The following is an 18,908-nucleotide window of genomic DNA, read 5'->3' as shown; positions in this document are numbered from 1 at the left end:
GCTGGCCACTTCATTAAGTACACTCACACAATCATATACTTGAGACCAGGGCTGTTCTAAAATGTGTTTTACTGCAACAAATGAGTATTTGTCTGTCTTTGGACAACACACTGAAAGTTCTATCAACTTCTCCCCAAGTCCAAATTGGACTTGGCAACCTGGGAGCGCATATTTAATATGCCGCATGAAGCTCGAAAAGACCTCTGCAAATCACAGCGTTCTGTTCTTGTTACACAGCGTTCTGAACTCTTTCTCGCAAATGGCTGCCTGGCGTGGAGAGGAAAAAAAAAAAAAAAGAAGCATTTTCCCAAAGGTGCCCAGATTGACATGTGAAAATATTGATGTAAACAAACCAATCAGAAGGCATCGTGTCAACGGCGACTTGAGGCCCACCGTGCCTCATCTCAGTTTTTCTGTGCCTGATCCTATATTATTGCTGCAGCAAGCACTCTGAAGTTTGGAGAGCCCACCGACTGCCAGCAAGTGTGCTTCATTACCTTTTCATTCACACTGCGTGCCCGTGTCTATATTCGTGTGTGTGCGTGTGTTCATGAATTTGTAGTGCACCCTCGCCGCCTTCATCCAAATCATAATTACAATGTAATATCACGCGTAAGGCAGCGCCCCTGCTGTTGTTTCTCTTCCTCTTCTCTTCTATGAATATCAAATGCTGTCACGCTGGGCTCTCAAAGCTGCGCAGATCCTTGCCAGGCACACCGATTGTGTGTGTACGTGTGTCCAAGTGTGTGTGTATGTGGGTGTTTTTGTGTGTGCGCGTCTATATAGGGAGGTTGGTAGCTGTATGCATGTGTGTTGGCAGGACTGTGTTTGTGTACACGTGAGTGTGATTCTGTGAGTATTTTTCTGTAAACTTTTTTTTTTTTTCCATGCATTGATCGACCCGGCTGAATGCTGGTGCCCTTCGAGCTCGAGTCTACGGGGGGGCTTGCTTAGTTCCTTCTGATTAGTATGCGTGTTTTAGGCGTTTGGATTTCTGATGTTGGTATTTGTAAGGATCTCGCATGTGAGGCTACTTTTCGATGTTTATCTCAACTAAGCAAGGTGGAGGGTGTTTTTTTTTTTTTAATTTATTTATTTATTTTTAATTTATTTTATTTTATTTTTTTAGAACAACTGGTGAGAGGAGTGATTGCATAATCATTTGTGTTGACACCGTTTGTGATCATTTTTGGGCTGTGGATTATTTCATCTAGTTCTGTTTATTTCAATTGACCAATGTTATTTATAGTCTGTTCGGATTCCGGACAGAACTCAGAAACAGGAAACCCAGACAGATCTTGACAAAAAAATATTTACAACTATATACAAAAACTCGCACAACCGACGTTCAAATAAGAGCGCTGGTAACGAAAAAACAGGAAAACGAGACTGACAAAAGAGGCTTGCAAAAGGCAAGGATCAAAATGACGGAAATTGCCTGTCATGCCAAGACAAGAACACAAACCAATTCCGTGTGAACAAAGGAAACTTTAAACAAAGGTTGGTTGTCATAAAAAGACAAGATAATTCCAAATCCGTAAAAGTTCAACCGAGAATATTCTTAACAAAAAAAAACAATAAACCGACGAGGAACAAATAGTTTGGCAGTCCTTTTAAACTATGCTGATTACAATGAGAGGCAGGTGCACAGCTGGAGGAAACCGCCCTCCACTCCAGCTGGAAGGAAAGAAATAAAAAAGACGCGACCTGGGCACCCTTCCGTCCTCGTCCCTGCGTTTTATTGCAAAACTTTGCCGTTATAACGCAATACGTTTTCAGTTTGTATTGTATTATTTCACAATGAAAATCATTATTGCAAAATGATGTAACATTTTAGGAGGAGAACGAAGGAGTTCCACTTCCGGGTCATAGCTTAAAGTGTACGCCGGAGCTGACATGGGCATGAAGAGTCAGGTTTGTAGAAATTTTGACGCACTAGAGGTGGCCCAGACAAGGACATCATCGTCACAGGCAAAGGGATGAGGTCTGTACTAAATATTAATAGTTATTTCACAAAACAAAATTGCTTTCAACCTTTTTCTTCGTCAGTGAAATTGGGCGTCCTGTGGCGTAATCCATGGTATTACATGTGTTGAACCACTGGAGGGCAGACTATGCTTGTGAGTACAATGCTACTGCAGGGAACGCACATGAAAAAGATAACTCTACGGTGTGGCGGCTCCGTGGTATCGTAGAAGAGAACAATGGTCTTACTTTTTAAAAGAACCCAACATGACACATCAGTGGGTACTTGACCCGGTTAGGGACGATTATAGGGATGGACGAAAACCCACTTCCGTCCTTGCTCAGTCCGTCCCTTTTTAAAAAAAATCTCGTCCTCCGTCCCTGCAACGTCCCTCTGTTTGTTTCTATTAGGCAAAGTGGTGGTTATCATTTAGAACTGGTGAGAGGAGCAATTGCATTTCTTAGATGATGTACACTGAGGACAAGGTGGATGCTGTCATTCATCACCAGCCTCCGCCCACCTGCCTGGCCTATTAGCATCCAGCCTCCGCCCCTCCTAGCTGGTCGCATCCAGTCTCCGCAATCATGCTTGGTCTGCTAGCATCCAGCTCCTTCCTCCTGCTTAGCCAGCTGCAGCTAACCTCCAGACATCTGCCTGACTGCTATCAACAGAAATTTGGCAAAAAGACATTTCACTATGCTTACGGAAGCCGCATCTGCGTTTGAACCAGTTGAATGTTGAATGGAATTTGTTGTTGTCCCAGGGACGGAATGGTCGGCCATTTTGTGGATGGAGGGCGGAGGATGAGAAGTTTTTTTAAAATGGACGGACTAAGCAAGGAGTAGGTTTTCATCCATCCCTGTAATCGTTCCTAGCGAGGTCAAGTACCGATTGATTGATGATGAAGAAGTAGTGATGCAAGTTTGAGTTATCATGAAAATATCATAAGAGAAGCCATCAAATTCAGTCTGCGGTTGTAAATTTTTTGGGACTCTTGACTTTTCAATTTGTTTGTTTTGATTGTGTAAGGTTGTGGTGATCATTAATTGGTGAAAGCCCTCGCTGCATTATGATTATACATTGGGTGTGCATCACCAAGCATGACATTTTTTTGGGGGTTTATTTCGAGTCATAGTATTTTGCAAGATGGCAAAATTGCCATTCATTAATTCGCACATAAGCATGACGCCCAAGTCTATTGTGGATTAGTATTGACATATTTCCTCCAATGTTGTTTGTTAGCTTGTTTCGTTCAGACCGATTTGTTCAATGCAGTAGTGTGTAGCATAGTTGTCAATGTTTCTGGTGGTTGCGTTTTGATGTGGGGGAAAAATACACTTTTGGAGGTTAAATTAAAAATGATACACACTGTACAGACTCGAGATGCTTCATAGAAAGCCAGCGTGTTCATAATCATTTATGTTTTGGGCTTTGGGGATGTATTTAAAAAAAAAAACCCAAAAAAACCATCAATTTGCGCACATTAGTATGGTGCTCCCGCTGCCTGTCGTCTCTTGGGAGCAAAGCAAATTAATTTGTGACTCTCGGAAATTGATTTTGCAATCACAGCACAGGTTTTGATAAATAACCGAACGCGATCACCTCGGACGATAAATACCAGTTATTATCTCTTAGAGGTGTAATTAGCGCAAAAGAGCGTGCTTGATTCCCGGCAACCCCTGAAAGTTAGGCAAACAATAAAAGTGTCATTAGTGCACCAGCCCTCTAAAATGAGCCTCAAAGATGATAGCAGCGTTCCCACAAGGAGGTGATGCATCTTGGCCCTTTTGCGCGATGTGATTCTGAGTGGTTTTAAATGTTACTTAAAGCACCACAAGGCATGCGCTGATGGTTACTTGTCTGCTCATTAATGCAATTTTATTTATGGCAGCGTCTGTATTGTAATTGAGGCACGGTTTATTTGTGGCTAATGAAAGTATAGGGACAAATGCTGTAATTTTTTATGCTTCTATTAATTTTACCTCTATTTTTCCTTTTTTTTTTTTTGCACTCGCTGAAGTGGAGTCTGCAGAGCACCAAAAGGCTATTTTGGGAAGTTTAGCGAGCACAGACATTTCTCGTGGTGGTCCATGTGGAAATGCAATTACAGTGCGGACAAATATGCTTAATATTTACTTATTAGCATTAAACGTGGAATTACTTCATTACAGGGCGCTACATAAAGACTCATCAGTTAATTATGCAGTGCTGCATTACTGCAACTGTCATTCTGTTTTTACGATTGTGCAGTGTCTGTTGTCATGAACAACTAGCGAACAAAGCAATCACATAATCACGATATACTGTACATTGCGTGCGCATATTCCTCTGGCGTGTAATGGCCTTTTTTTTTTTAAATTTAGATGGATTATTTCGATTATTATTTTTAATGGTATTGTTCAATGTAGTGGTTATAATGAATAACTGGCATGAATTATGGTTAGTGCGTTGTGTGCGCATGTGACCTAGCATGCCATGAACATTGACATGACAAAAAAAAAGTCTGCTTGTAAACCCGGCTGGTGTTTGACAGAAACATATTTAAGACATTTTAAGCATTTTAAGTGGCATGCTTCCTGCTTCCCAGCAATATTTGACCCTCTATACTTCTTTTCTGTTTTCATTTTCTGCCTCTCTATCTTGGAGTGGGCTTTAAACTACAGTGTCTTGCCTGTTGTGGCCTCTTTTTAAAATTCATAGAATGTGAAAGTTAAATTTCACCACTTTTCGCCACGCTGGCATTCGTTTTTTTCGCGGTGTCTTTTCAATCCACCCTGCAAAAGATTACTTAGGGACTATTCACCATGCTGACAAATTAGCCAGCGACAATTGTTTTACCATCGGCTGGAGTGGGAAGTCGAGAGGAGGCCATGATGGGCTGCGAGTGGAACGGAGCACCCCGCGACACATGGATCACTCTAAATGTAAATGAGAGAGTTTTAGGAGTGTGCTGGTCACGAAGCAACAGTCGGGACTCTCTGATGACACATGCCAATGTCATACACAAGACCACACGTCTTCTTACAGCGGAAGTCAACCCAAACACATTTGTTTGAAGAATATGTTCTATGCAGGCCCACTAGTTGAAACACAGCATTCTGATTAATATTGTGTTTGTGGAATATGAGTTAGCAACAAAATCCACCCGTTTTTAGCTATCCCAGGGGCGGCCATTTTGTCACTCCTGTCGATTGAAAATGACATCACACACCCTCAGGGCTCAGATAACGACCAAGTATAGTTCAGCTTCAGAAATTCAGGTGAGCCGTGATTGGTCGTTATCTGAGCCCTGAGGGTGTGTGATGTCATTTTCAGTCGACAGAAGTGACAAAATAGCCGACCCCTGAGATAGCGAAAAACAGGCGGATTTTGCTGCTTAACTCATATTTGATATTAATCATATTGCCTTGTTTCAACGAGTGGGCCTTCATAGAACATTTTCTTGAAAAAAGTATGTTTGGATTGACTTCCACTTTCATGGAGATGAGAGCCATGCGCTGAGGCCAAAAAAGGCATTGACAACAAGTTCAAACATGCTATGTTTACATGCATATGCATACAGTACAGGGCGGGCCAAAAGTAGATGTAGTGAACCCTTCATACTCGCGGTACGGCATTTGCAAATTGGCTGATTATTTTCGGAACCTATCCTTCACCTACTCGCCTTATGTATGTCTTGTGTATTTGATAAAAGAGTTCTTTTTGCCGCCATATTGTTGTGACTGTGTTTTGGGTTGGGTCCTTGATCTTGTCAGTTGCTATGATCCTTTATTTTGTCGTCTATAAGGGCATGCAGGCCTGATGTCTCTCAGTATAACTAACAAGTTGAATCGAGGATGCGCTGTATAAATAAAATTGTATTGTATTGTAAATAAAAGTAGTGCTTTACCGACATATTGTGTCAGTTACAGGAAATTCCAAACCTTTTTAGGGGGGCTTCGGTTACATATGTTTGCTCTTCCAACAGTGAATCCTTCCTTTATTTCCTTCCACCCCTACCATCTTTCATGTCTTCTTTGAAAAAATAATTTAAAGCTTTTAGCCCACCTTGTATAAGTACTTTAATCCTATGGAGGGGATGAGGCAGCAGTAGCTCATTTTCATAAGATAGGGTCATCCCCTGAAAACAGGCTGGTTTCAGCGAGCCCAAATAAAAGCTTGAAAAGATATTTTGATCATGATATTTTGATGAAAGCGCATGTCACTGAAGTCGTTCCGACACCCGGCTAGTGGCTACTGTTTCAAATCGTGTGGAAATGCATTAACTTGTCTCCTTAAAAGGATACAACGAAAATGACCAATAAAGTTTTGACTCATTCTTAACAAAACCCAAGTGCTGCCGACTGATAAAGCTAATATTTGGCGCTAAAAAATATGCGAGTGTTATATCCTTTGAACACATGCATTTCCTTAAATACAATGATAAAAACAAATTCTTCCAGACATTATTTGATGTCACTCAACTCCTAAGCAGATCCAAAACGTGCCCACCACCACCACCACCACAGCAACAGAAGCCGCAGCAGCTCTGAAGCTCACAGCCTTTATCACTAATAGGAAGTCTTTAGACACGCCGTATTCCCGCTTTCTAACCAGAACTGCTGCCGTGTTGCGTAACTTTCATTTTTTACAACTCAATAGCAAGAAAAAAAAAAAAACTAAAAAAAGCCTCAAGCAGAACAGATGTAGCACTTTGCAGAAAACTACATTATGTTCCGGGAAATGGAAGAACGTCATTGGCATCAGAGAGAGACAGAGAAAGAGAGCGAATGATGCAAAAATGACCTTTATTTTATTATTTTACTTTTAAACACACTGCAGACAAGGCCAGGGTCATTTGTTGTTTTTTTAAGTGCAGACAACATCAGAGCCATGATGTTTGTTTATTTGTTTTTTTCTTTTATCTTGGGTTCCAACGAGGTCGGGTACCCGCATAAAGACGATTGTTACGCAATAAAACTTAGACAGAATATGAGAGAGACCCTTTAGGCCATTCTTTGCCCACCCTTGGGTAGGTTCCATTCAGCATCATGAAACAATCAACAACATCAAAGACCTCATGCTGCAGAGGAGGCGGGGCATGCAAGGCTGCCACCAGAACTGCAGTTTAGGGTTCCCGGGGTCCTGCAGGGCAGAGGATGGCAGGGTGGGGCTGACGGGGGTGTTCCAGCAGGGCGCGGTGTATATTTTGATTCCTCCGAGTGTGCAGTCCGGAGGGGGAAGCGTCGGCTCCTGGCGGCAAACAGATAGCGGGGGGTCGAGTGGCAGCAACACACTCACACGCTGAGGGCACCTTCCCTCAACTTGTCAATCTGGAACTGTAAGAGCATCTTCACTCACAAGAGCCTCAGCGTTAAGTGTGTCGGATTGGCAACGCAAGCAACCTGTCGCTCCTCTTCGAAGACTCAAAAATGTCAAAGACACAACCCGGGTAATACTGTACGTGGAAAACTGTTATAAAAATAGAATAACGGGTTAAGCTCGATGGCTGGTCGCATCACCAATTCAGAAAATTGAAAAAAAAAAAAAAAAAAATCCTTTAAATGAACTCATTCACTGCTAGACATTTTCAGACCCTCTTTTAACCCTAACGTTTGAAAAATGTTGAAAAAGATATGAATAAATTCCTGGGATTGAATGTCTGGACTGTAATGAATGTACCCTTGGCAGTGAATGAGTTAAATAAACATATTGGTAAGAAATTGTTTTGAAATGAATTTCCAATCTATCCATCACTAACTCTTAACCACATTGTTCGACGATGGAAAACAAGAGTGTGGCATCCTCTGGGTGCCTTTTTTTTTTTTTTTTTTTTTGGGATGGTGACTACATTTAATCCAAATGTATGCGGCTCAGGTGGAGCTCTGGAGGGTCAAGGACGGCGTGGGATTTGCAGCCCAGGGAGGGCACACAGCTGTAAACAGAGACACGGCTTAGCTGCCAATCACATGCCCGTCACTGCGGGAGCGCTCACAGGTCTGAAATATACACAGTCAGCAGTCAAGGGTGTGCATGTGTGTTTGTTTTTTGGGGGGTTTTTTGTATGTATTTTTTGAGTGATTTTATGCTCAATCCGGGCATGTTTGTGAGAGAGTATGTCTGGATCCGTGTGTTTTTACATCTGTATTTTCCTGTATATGTTATTTTGTCAGGCTTTGTGTGTGTGACAGTCTTTGTGTGGGTGTCTGTGTCTTTTCAGTTTGAGTGTGCGTGTGCGTGTCATTTGTGTGCGAGCGTTTAGCATCCAGAGTGCTTTTGACCTCCAGGGTGAGCCAATCTGCAGTCCCGTTGCTGGCTTTTGAGTGCCGTCGGCCTCTTCGTCCTCCTCCATCACGGTCGGCCCGTTAGCGCTAATGAGAAGCGACGTATTGTCCTTCCGTCGCTTCATTCAGTCGCCATGTTGGCGACCAAATTGCTTTTCGCGCCGCTCGGGGATGAAGGACAAAATAAGACGTCAAAAGAGCGTGTTCGAGGCTCCACGTATTCTAAATGTACAGCAGAACAAAAGACATGCAGCCGCCATTAACGTCGATGTTCAATCTGAATGGGAGACCTCTCAACGTGTTGAAAATGAGAGCTACATTATCTTACGGCACACCGAGGCTTTTATAGTGTTAGCTGTCTTGATAAGCTAATCATATTATTTCTGCAAATGTAGGCCATTTGTAGACTCGCGCGTGCTTCCCCGCGGGCCAACAAAGACAGACTAATTAAAGCTAAGATACTCTACACGCTACAGTTTCCTGTATCTTATTTGCAACTGTCCTCCATGCTTGGTCAGCGAGTCAGTGGCTACGTTTAAATGGACACATTTATTCGGATTAAAAGCCTGATCAGAGTAAAAATGCTTCATGTACGCCCCCCATTCGGAATATTCTGAATATTCAAGCCCATTCCGATCAAGATTTGACTCCGAACAAGAGGGGTAGTTTATGTCGATTGATAATCCGAACGGCGCGCGTGAGAACACTTATTCCGAAATTTCGGAAACAAACCGTCTTTACCCCGCGTATCTGTCACGTCAGTATTGACGTTTCTGTTATTCCTGGAAGCTAGTAGAAGCAGAGCGAGCGACAGACCTTTCAGTTGTTGAAAGACGTCACGGCGAAATAACGCTAACATTTAAAGTAGAAATGGACAGAGCAATGTCTTGTTGACACGGAAGTCACGATGGCTTCTTCTTCTACTGCTATCCCGGTATATTTTCAATCAATCTGCCCATGTCAAAATAGTTATTTCCAATCGAAAGCGTAATGCATGAACACGCAAGTCCTAATCAGATCAATATTTTTAGTTTCCATGAAAACAGTGCATCCGTTCATCATTTTAATGCGAACTCTGATCAGTTTAAAGAAATTTTGTCCATGTAAACCTAGCCCCAGTGATGATATATATATATATATATATATATATATATATATATATATATATATATATATATATATAATTCTAATGTACGCCTTTTGGGTGCCTCACTACCGAAATGATAAAAATGTGTCACTAGGGATGCTTGGTTGTGGTGTGTGGAAGTGTGTGAGTGGGTGTTTAGTGGTTGTGGCACTGGGTGTTAAAAAGATGTATCGTCTGTTTTTGTGCAGTGGGTGAACAGAAATGTAAAAATTCATATATTTTTCGGAGGGGGGAGGGTACGTTTTTCCAGTGAGGCGTCTTTATGTGCTGTGGTGTTTAATCAATTTTCTCTTTCTATTGCCGACTTCTGCACACCTGGCATGACACTTTAAGGCAGGCATGGGCAACTGACGACCACACCAAGTGGCCCCCACCATTTTTTTACATTTTTACAACCCCCCCAAAATATTTTTAAAAACACAGATTATCATTTAAAATATGGGAATTACTACTTAAAATTTTCGCAAACTTTAAGATGTTGGGCGTTTTGTTTTTGTACACGTGCAAGGGTGTAATTAATTCCATAGGTGTTTGATGGGGCTCGCTCTTGCACACCAAACTCCTCCAAGCATGTCTTTTATGGACCTGGGGAGACACAAAATCTTCCTCCCAAAATATTTCTTTCATTCCGTGGTCGAGTCACTTTTGTTCATTTTCTGTATTTTTATCGCACACACTAACACAAGCCCATGACAAATAGTTTGAGCTGGCTGCTCAAAGCGCTAACTTTTAAACAAATAGATCAAATGTGGACACATTCTTTGGCCATTCCGCTGTTGGGGGGATTAGCTGGGAAATGGTGACAGAATTTAATACAGCCGTTAATAAAAAGAAAGTTTGTGGTAATGAAGCCGCCGCAACAAAGTTTTGAAGTCCTCCGCAGAAGTAAAACAATACGCGGCGGCTGTTTGGATGATTTAGTGTCACAACCAATCAGAGTGAGAGCGCAGATCCATATAATAGATCTCCTCGTTATTACCACGGGGAGATACAGTCGGTGGCGACGGCTGTGGCGGAGCTTCCAGCTGCGGCGCCAAAAAAGCGCCTCATCACGTCGCTGCCATTGCTCAATTGCATGTTTATCATCCATGACATTGGCAGAATGTTTCTTCCTGGGATTGGGCCTCGTAAAAAGAGCCATTTGCTAAAAGTTGAGCTGGGATTTTAGTCCATTAGCCAAATTACCAGAGATGAGCGCCCCCTCCTCCCCCACCCAAAGTTGACGTCTTCAATCTGCCGCACAGTGTGAGGCGGGAAACATCGAGTTGGAGACAAAGGGAGAAGACAGCCAGCTAATGAGACTACCTTTATCTTTTTGTTTTTTTATTTTATTACTATTGCGCAAGGTGATGGCTATCATAACGAGCAAAAGGAGCGATCGCATGAATCATACGTCTGTTGCGAGGCAAATGTGCCATGGACTTTATTTTCTATTTATACAAGCATGCCAGAGGACGGCAAGCATACTTGTTGTGCCAGACCTTTGGTGTCAAGTGTGCTCAAGCGCAGCACGGTTGTCCCTTGTGTAAGTGCACCCTTTCGAGATGAAGACACTCCTGAGTGTGAGCCGGCGTACGACTCTCACAACCTTCAAGGAAAATAACGAGGATGCAGATAATGTCGCCGTGCTTCAGAAAAGGCTAAGCGAGCATTGCCTGGCACGTAATTGAGGATGAGGAGAAGGCAAATATGATGATGATGATGATGATGATGGTCATCGTCAGGGGCGTAACCAGAAACTTCTCTGAGGTGAAAACTTCACTGAGGAGTGGCCATAAGCAGAAACGCATTTACATTGGCATGCTCGTAACTCCCTCAGTAACTGAGGTGTCACTGTTTATCATACCATCCACAGTCAACGTTTCATGAAATCAAAATGCACACATGTCCAGAAACTTGCTCAACACGCTCATAATACGAGCCCGATCAAGTCAAAGTAAAAATCAACGTTTTGATGATCTGAATTTACTAGATCATGCCACTTGATTATGAGTTGCTTCGCTTTCGTCTAAGTTTCGCGATTGTTTTTTTTGTCTATATGTGCCCGACAATTTGCTGTTGACCTGTCCAGGGTTCTCTCTCTTCCTGTTTGTTAAAACAGCTGTGACTCTAATGAGGATAAGCGGAATAGAAATTGGCCGGATGGACTATGAATGAATGTCTGTGCCCGATGACAGCGCATTAATTTAGCTGCACAATGACTCAATTTCCTATGTTTTTAGCACTTGAGGACGGTGCCTCTGACCCTCCATTTAAATAAGTTAATGCACTGGCCTATTTGCAAAGACGTATGGCGGCTGTTTGAGGAGAGGGCTTCGGTATCTTCTCCATACAGTCGTCTCCGGGGAGAATTTGATTTCCTTTCATGTGTCATTCTCCAGGTGTCACTCTCCACCCCGCGTTATCATCGCCGCCGCCACGGTGACAGCTTCAAGCCGCTTCCTCCAGGAAAAAAAATAAAAAATAGCCAAACTCCAAAGCTCGGCTGAAAGCGTTTCTCAGGGAGACGTGAGTGACGTGTGCTTTATGTACAGACACCGATTGACGCCCCATTGTAGCGTTTAATAAAAGGCCAAGTGTTAATTTGCTGTTATCCGCGGCTAATTCTTGGATTAGTTTTCTGAGGTGGTGTTAATGCTGATTGTAAATACCTGTCAACGCACTGTGACGCTGCATAAGTCCAATGTAAACACAACCACGCGTGCATTGCTGGGGCTTGGTGGTGGGCTGCCAGTCAGTGGCTACGTTTGCATGGACATATTTATTCGTATTAAATGCCTGATCGGAACAAAAACTGCTTCATGTACACACCACATTCCGATCAAGATTTTATTCCGAACGAGAGAGGGATCTTATGTCGATTGTTAATCGCAATCGGCGCGCATGAAAACATTTATTCCGACATTTTGGAACAACCCGTCTTTACCCCGCATGTCTGTGATGTCATTATAGGCGTTTCTGCTATTCCCGTAAAATAGTAGAAGCAGAGTGAGTGTTATATTGTTTGTTGTTTGTGTCAATAAAGTTTTGGGGGGGGGGGGGAAAGCTGAGCGAGTAAAAGATATGGCAGGCACAAGACTGAACTGGTGTATTTGCAGCTCCATTAGGAAGTGTTCACTCGACGTTACGAGAAAAATACGCAAAATAATGCTAACATTTAAAGTAGAAATGGACGGAGTGATATTTTGTTGACACGGAAGTCGCTATGGCTTCTTCTTCTGCTTTGTCAGATCGAAAGTGTGATGCATGAACACGCAAGTCATAATCGGATCAATGTTTTTAGTGTCCATGAAAACTGTGCATCTGATCACAATTTTAATCCGAACTCTGATCGGAGACATTTTGTCCATGTAAACATAGCCACTGATGACTGCAAAAAGGCGGCCAAAACACGACTCCGTCACTGTGAAATCTGTGCCGTCTCAACAGTTATATCATTATGATATAATTACATAATATTGATATTAATCACTACTATTAAAACTAGCTATTAACTCTCAACATGTAAAAACTAGCATAGATTCAAATGTAAAGCTATGTTCATTGAAACGAAACATCAGTTGTACCGCATCAGCCGTTTAGCACATTGTCACGTTAATTTGATAACTCCATTATGAGTGATTAGCCTCAACATGGTAAATGCTAATCACAGAATAATCAGTTTCATATTTCTGTAGCTGGGGGCATAGAGGTGTCTTAACAGTTTTAGCTCATTTGTAGAGATTCAACCTAGCTCAGTCGTTGTCTGCATCAGGGAAATCTACACCTTTATTATTTGTTGTGCTGTATTTACATCTGACAAACTAATGTTTTTCCTGAATTTTGTTAGCCTATCCAAATTTCTTTTACCAGTAAAAGCATGTTAATTGTTTTAAACTTTACATCAGTTTATTATTATTATTATTTTGGTTAGGGTTACCGTTATGGTAGTAGTTTTATGTATTCTATTTTTTTAAAAGAGAGATATAATAGTGTGACCCTTAACACTAAACATGACATCACGTCAATGATGTGTGCCACAAATCAATCATCTCTCTGGCTGAATTAAGCATGTCCTCTTTATGATATATGTTTCAAGTGGGATTAAATTGATGTCAAATATGACCAACACTGTTAACCTCCGCAATAATGAGTGGGTTTCCCCAGCCCCTGAACCAATCAACCTCCACACCCCCTTATTTATTTCAAGACAAGCCATTGTCAAAAAAGAGAACCGACTGAGTGCCAACCAAGTTAGAGCATTCTGACTTATCTTTTAAGTCTGTGAAAAAATATATTTTATTACAGCAGTAATTTTGATGCTAATAATTTTTTTTTGTGACCACTCAAACATCTAAAAATCTAGCACCAACAACAACGGCAAAATAATGCATTTACAAATAATCACCAGTGTAACAATTGCAAATATTTGGCAAATTTTACAAAACTATTTGCACGGTGTTTACTAGTAGTAGTAGTTGTATTTAGTAGTGTGTGTGTGATAATGTAAATTACATCATCGCTGCTACTTCTAAATTTAAATAATCTCTGTCACCTTTTCTCTCTTTTGTGACATTTTTTGTGGTAGATTTAACATGACAGTTTGATCAATCACACGCTGCTTGAATTTTTGCATTCCATTGATACACATTGATCTCATCCAAGAGACCCAATGCTGCCATCTGCTGGCCATAATTAATGTGGGGTTTTTTTTGTTTGTTTTTTTAACTTTCCTGTCTTAAAGTGCAAACCGGAGCTGTCAAATACTTTTCTCTGCCCCAAAAAATAACCATGATTGGACAATTTCTGTCACTGGCGCTCCCCGTCAGGATTCCCATTGATTCATGTTAGCGGCACTGAAAGAAATAAGAGAAATTTGAGTCAACAACAAGGTCAGTGGATTTGTGATATAAAAATAAACGGATGCATGATTACCGCCACCTACAGGACTGGAGTTGAACAACGGCACATTTCATAAAGTCGTTATCCACCAACCGCCACACCAACACGACACGTGGTGGCATTGTTTACTAGTAACCTCAAATTCACCATTGTCTAATCTTTTAACTGCTCTCCGTATACCAACTACACACAAAGCGTCACTTAAACTTAGATTAGCGCGTTCATCCCAAAGAAGCGCTATCTGCACAAACTTGTGAGCGATGCTGACTTCAAAGAAGTAGCGTGTAAACAGAAGAAGGCAGCGGGATAAAGCGGGCCTGCTTGAAGTCATTATGACAGAGTACAATGCTGTTAGCGCTTTGAGCTTCCCCAGCTCGCTCGTATGTAACGAGGGCTTCAGGTGATACATGAAAGAATGGGCGGGGGAGGATTTCCATAAATTTGGTTGGGATTTTGTTTGTCGGGATCGAATGAAGAATGTAAAGAAAGAGATTATGACAATCTCTGGGAGTTTGGGGATTTCTCCACTTGCTTCTATTTCTCTTCTCCCGCGGAAGGATTGGAAGTGTGACAGGGTGGGGAGAGGCGGGTGGTATACGACGACAAAGAGTTTTCCGAACAAGTGTGAGGGACCCTTAAAGATGTGACAAATGAATCATGATTTAAAGTCACATGGGGTGATGCGTGTGATCGCTGCAATTTGTCATTTTTAGGTGCGATTGTGACAATGATTGTGATTGGTTGCATGGATGACTTTACTCACGGAGGCCCAAAGACCACCATGCTGGGGGACCACCAAGGAAGCCTCCACTACGAATTTCATTCAAGTCAATGAGCCATGCCAAGAACTTTGATTTTGACTTCTGCGTTATACACGAGAGCTTCGATTTCTTGCTGAGGGCCAAATGATCAGAAGTAGTCCAAACGCACGACACAAACAAATTTGTCACTTCTGTCAAATGGAAATGACATCGCAGTAAGGACCAATCATAGTTCACCTGTTTTCTGAAGCTGAGCCAAGATTGGTCGTTATCTGAGCCCGAAGCATCTGTGATGTCGTTTTCAGTCGACAGACGTGACAAAATGGCCGCCCCCTGAGATGGACAAAAACGGGTGGAGCTCATATTCCACAAACGCAATATTAATCAGAATGCTGTGTTTCAACTAGTGGGCCTGCATAGAACATATTCTTGAAAAAATATGTTTGGGTTGACTTCCACTTTAAGTCTCTGAGTGTATGTGAGTGTATGAATCTTTCAGTCGGTGTGTGCATGTGCGTGTGTGTGTCTGTGTCTTTGTGTGTGTGCTTTTGTGCATGTGCGTGTTGTTCATAGCTCGCTGCTAACTACCGCCTGCTCTGTCTTATCGGCTCAAACCTCAAATAAGAGCCCGAGACAGGAGACAAATCAAAAGGTGGAATTGTTGTAAGGTTTTTTCCAGGCGGCACCAAACCAGAGACGCTGCTTCCACTTTTCTTCTTCCTTCTCCGCCTGTGTGCACCATGTCATCTTTAATCACCGTCACTGACATCAGGGAGCTTTTTCATTCTCAGCTCACGCTTCTTGATACACTCATCCTATTGCCTTGACACAGGTATATGCTTCTTCTCTACATCATAAGGCAATCATATCTAGTGGTGTTCAAACTATGTTTTTTTTTTTTTGTTGTCCTCCACTAAAGACAATTAATGATATTCTATTAGGGAAAATAAACAGGTAGTAGTAGCTGTAATTACCGCGGTTCATTGACGCTATTCTTCACAAACATTAGATAACTGAGCCAATTTAAATGTACTACCAGACCTTCCTTTACCCCTACCACGTATATACAGGATAACATTAAAAAAAAACTGAAACTTTTTAACAATCCAATAAAACCAAGAGTGATGGAAGAGAACTATTTTATTCACTGTTATTGAAACCTTAAAACATGCCATTTGAATAACAATGATGGAATTTTTTTGGAATTTTTTTTTTTTTTAAACACATCCTTTAGATGGCTTCCTCCTGTACGAATGAATTCAAAAATTCCTGTTTTGGGTTTCACCTTAAGTAAAATCTTGGAATTAAAAAAAAAAAAAAAGGGTATTTTGATTCAAAGACTGTTCTATTAGCTTTCTTTGATCCTTGAATATGATTTTTTTCCTGTAAAATACAACTGTTGAACGATATTCCAAAGACCTAAAACTAATATGGTATTTGAATTTCGCTTTGCTAAGTGTACAAATTATTTGGGATTTCCCCAATGGGTCGTCAAGCAACTTTTTAAAGTAAAAGTAATTAAAAGTCTGTATTTTTTATATGTATGCACATATATTTGTGTACGTGTGTGTGTGTGTATAATCGAATGTCTAGATTTTTAAAAGACAAATATATGTCACGGGCAGTGAATGAGTTTTTAAATGTCGTTAACCAAACGAGTAGCGCCGAAGTGACTGACTGTCAGATAAATCCAAGTGCGTAGTTGCTCCACACGTTAACCAAGTTCTCTGCACCCTCATGCGTTTACGTTTTTGGAATTAAATACTTCTAGGGCGCACACCTGTCTCACCAAAATGCTTCCTGACAATTGGGTCCTCAACGCTGCCTTCACCATAACACATTCGTCTTTGTAATTAGTATGTCACACATTAATGCAATCACTCCTCTCACTAGTTATTCATGATAACTGTCACCTTGCATGATAGAATTAAATAAGACGACTAGAAATTATGCAGAAAGTCCAAGAAAGATTCTCAATTAACGCACGGCTCCATGAATGCACGCAACATCCACATTAGAATATTGATGCGATCGCTCTTCTTACCAGTTTATTTAATGATATCTAATCGTAACTGCCGTGTAGCCCAATAAATATAAGCAAAATAACAAGAAATAATCCACAGTCTAAAAATAATCTGGTGTTGGTGGGCACTCACCAAAATGATCCCCCCCCCCCCCAAGTGTCAATACCAAAAAGGGGAGACGCGAGGAAGGGTCCCCACTGAGGTGGAAAATGAACGTCTTTGACCTCATCAAGTCTGCGGAAGCGTCTCAGCTCACTAATTAAGATTGAGCATAGGAAACGAAGGCGGCCATCTTCGCTGAAACTAATCAAGCGCACGTCACTTCACTCCACTGCTCTTTTGTATTTATCCATGAACTCGGTCAAGACGGAAAAGGGAAAAGGGCAGCACAATACAGTGAAGCCTTGCTACTCACGGAGGTTCGAGACGCAAATAACAAATTGCAAAATAGATATTATACCCCAAACTCTAAATCCAAAACACTGCGCTCATTTCCAAAACATTTTAGATTATCCTTGAATTGCTTACAGATGATTTTGAAAAAATTCTCCCAAGTGCATATACATGAAAACTTTCTCTTCCGCTAACAACCCAGGCTAAACTCAACTCCTCCCTGATAAACAAAACCTGTCTTTGAGTTGAGATGTGTCATTGTAACTTAGTTGAACAACACCAATGTACTATGTTTCTTTTAAAGTGGGCTTTGGAGCCATCTTGTGGCACCTTAGGGCATTTAAAAAAAACTGAAACAAAATACTGAAACATTCTGGACTAGGTGAGTTTGCGAATGGTGAATTAGTAGGGCTTCCCTATATGCAATAATCCTCACAAGTGTCACACCTTCTTGCAGCTATGATCTTTTGTACAACACACTCATTATTCCCAATTAAACTTCCCGGCATCCATCATAAGCGTTTGGCAAGCGTCCGGGCATTATTGGTCCCCATTAATACTGCATATAGGCAGCCCATGTGAGAGCAATTTAATCTGGCGGCAGCGATGTTTAAATATTCCACAGCCAATTTGCATGGCCCATTTTGATTTACAACGCAGAGAAACGCAGGCGAACATACTCGTACAGCCTCTTTGGGTTGTGCAATTAACTGGACAAATAGCTTGTCATCTCGGGCCAGCACAAGCCTCGCAACACCGCTGTCACCCAAGCATAGGACCGGCCAATATGGACCTAAAAGAAATTTGTGATAGTGGTTTTTTTTTTTTTACTTTATTTTTTTGTCATCATGTCACGATTTTCATTGATTTTTTTTCTTTTTTTTTTTTTTTTTTTTCCCCCCATTTCGTTTTTACAAAGAAGACATGGCAGTGTCATTATTCAGATTCAAATGAATCTCTTATTATAACAAATGTTTCCTTTTTGAAAAAAATGTTGTTGTTTAAGCATGTTTAACAATGTAACATTATAAAATGAACTGTCAAACTGCATGGCTTGAGCGGTGAGTAATACGGCAACCCCTCCAGTTCTCTCACACTGTGATTTTGAATGGTGGATTAGAATTCTCTCAAAGCGGTCCCTTATGTTTGACTCACTATGTACTCACCAAACTCAAGCCATGCTTCAGCAAGCATCAAATCTGCATTTTGCTTGGCCCGCTGGTACCTATGATTCCTCTTTTGTTGCTTTTTTAGCCGGAATTAGTCTCCAGTGAATTTTTTTTTCAAAACTACAAGAGAAGCGATATCAGAAAATGATCGGATGCACTGTTTCCATGGACACTAAAAATGTTGATCCAATAAGGACTTGGATGCATCATACTTTCAAATTATTTTGACATGCGCAGATTGACCAAATATACCGGAAATAGTAGTAGAAGAAGAAGAAGCCGTAGCGACAAAACGTCGCTTCAT

The 18,908-nt window shown here is 41.3% G+C and overlaps 1 long non-coding RNA gene across 4 annotated transcripts in view; it reads left to right on the top strand.

Annotated features, from left to right (window-relative positions):
- Nucleotides 1-18,908, top strand: part of LOC147149678 (uncharacterized) — an 83,583-nt gene that overhangs the window by 15,774 nt on the left and 48,901 nt on the right. The gene's annotated exons all lie outside the window — the stretch shown is intronic.

Source organism: Filicampus tigris, chromosome 3 (genome assembly GCF_054856515.1).
Source record: "Filicampus tigris isolate MCC_2025a chromosome 3, RoL_Ftig_1.0, whole genome shotgun sequence".
Lineage (NCBI taxonomy): Eukaryota > Metazoa > Chordata > Actinopteri > Syngnathiformes > Syngnathidae > Filicampus > Filicampus tigris.
The sequence above is the reverse complement of the archived record's forward strand: the minus strand, read 5'-3'. Positions and strand labels throughout refer to the sequence as shown.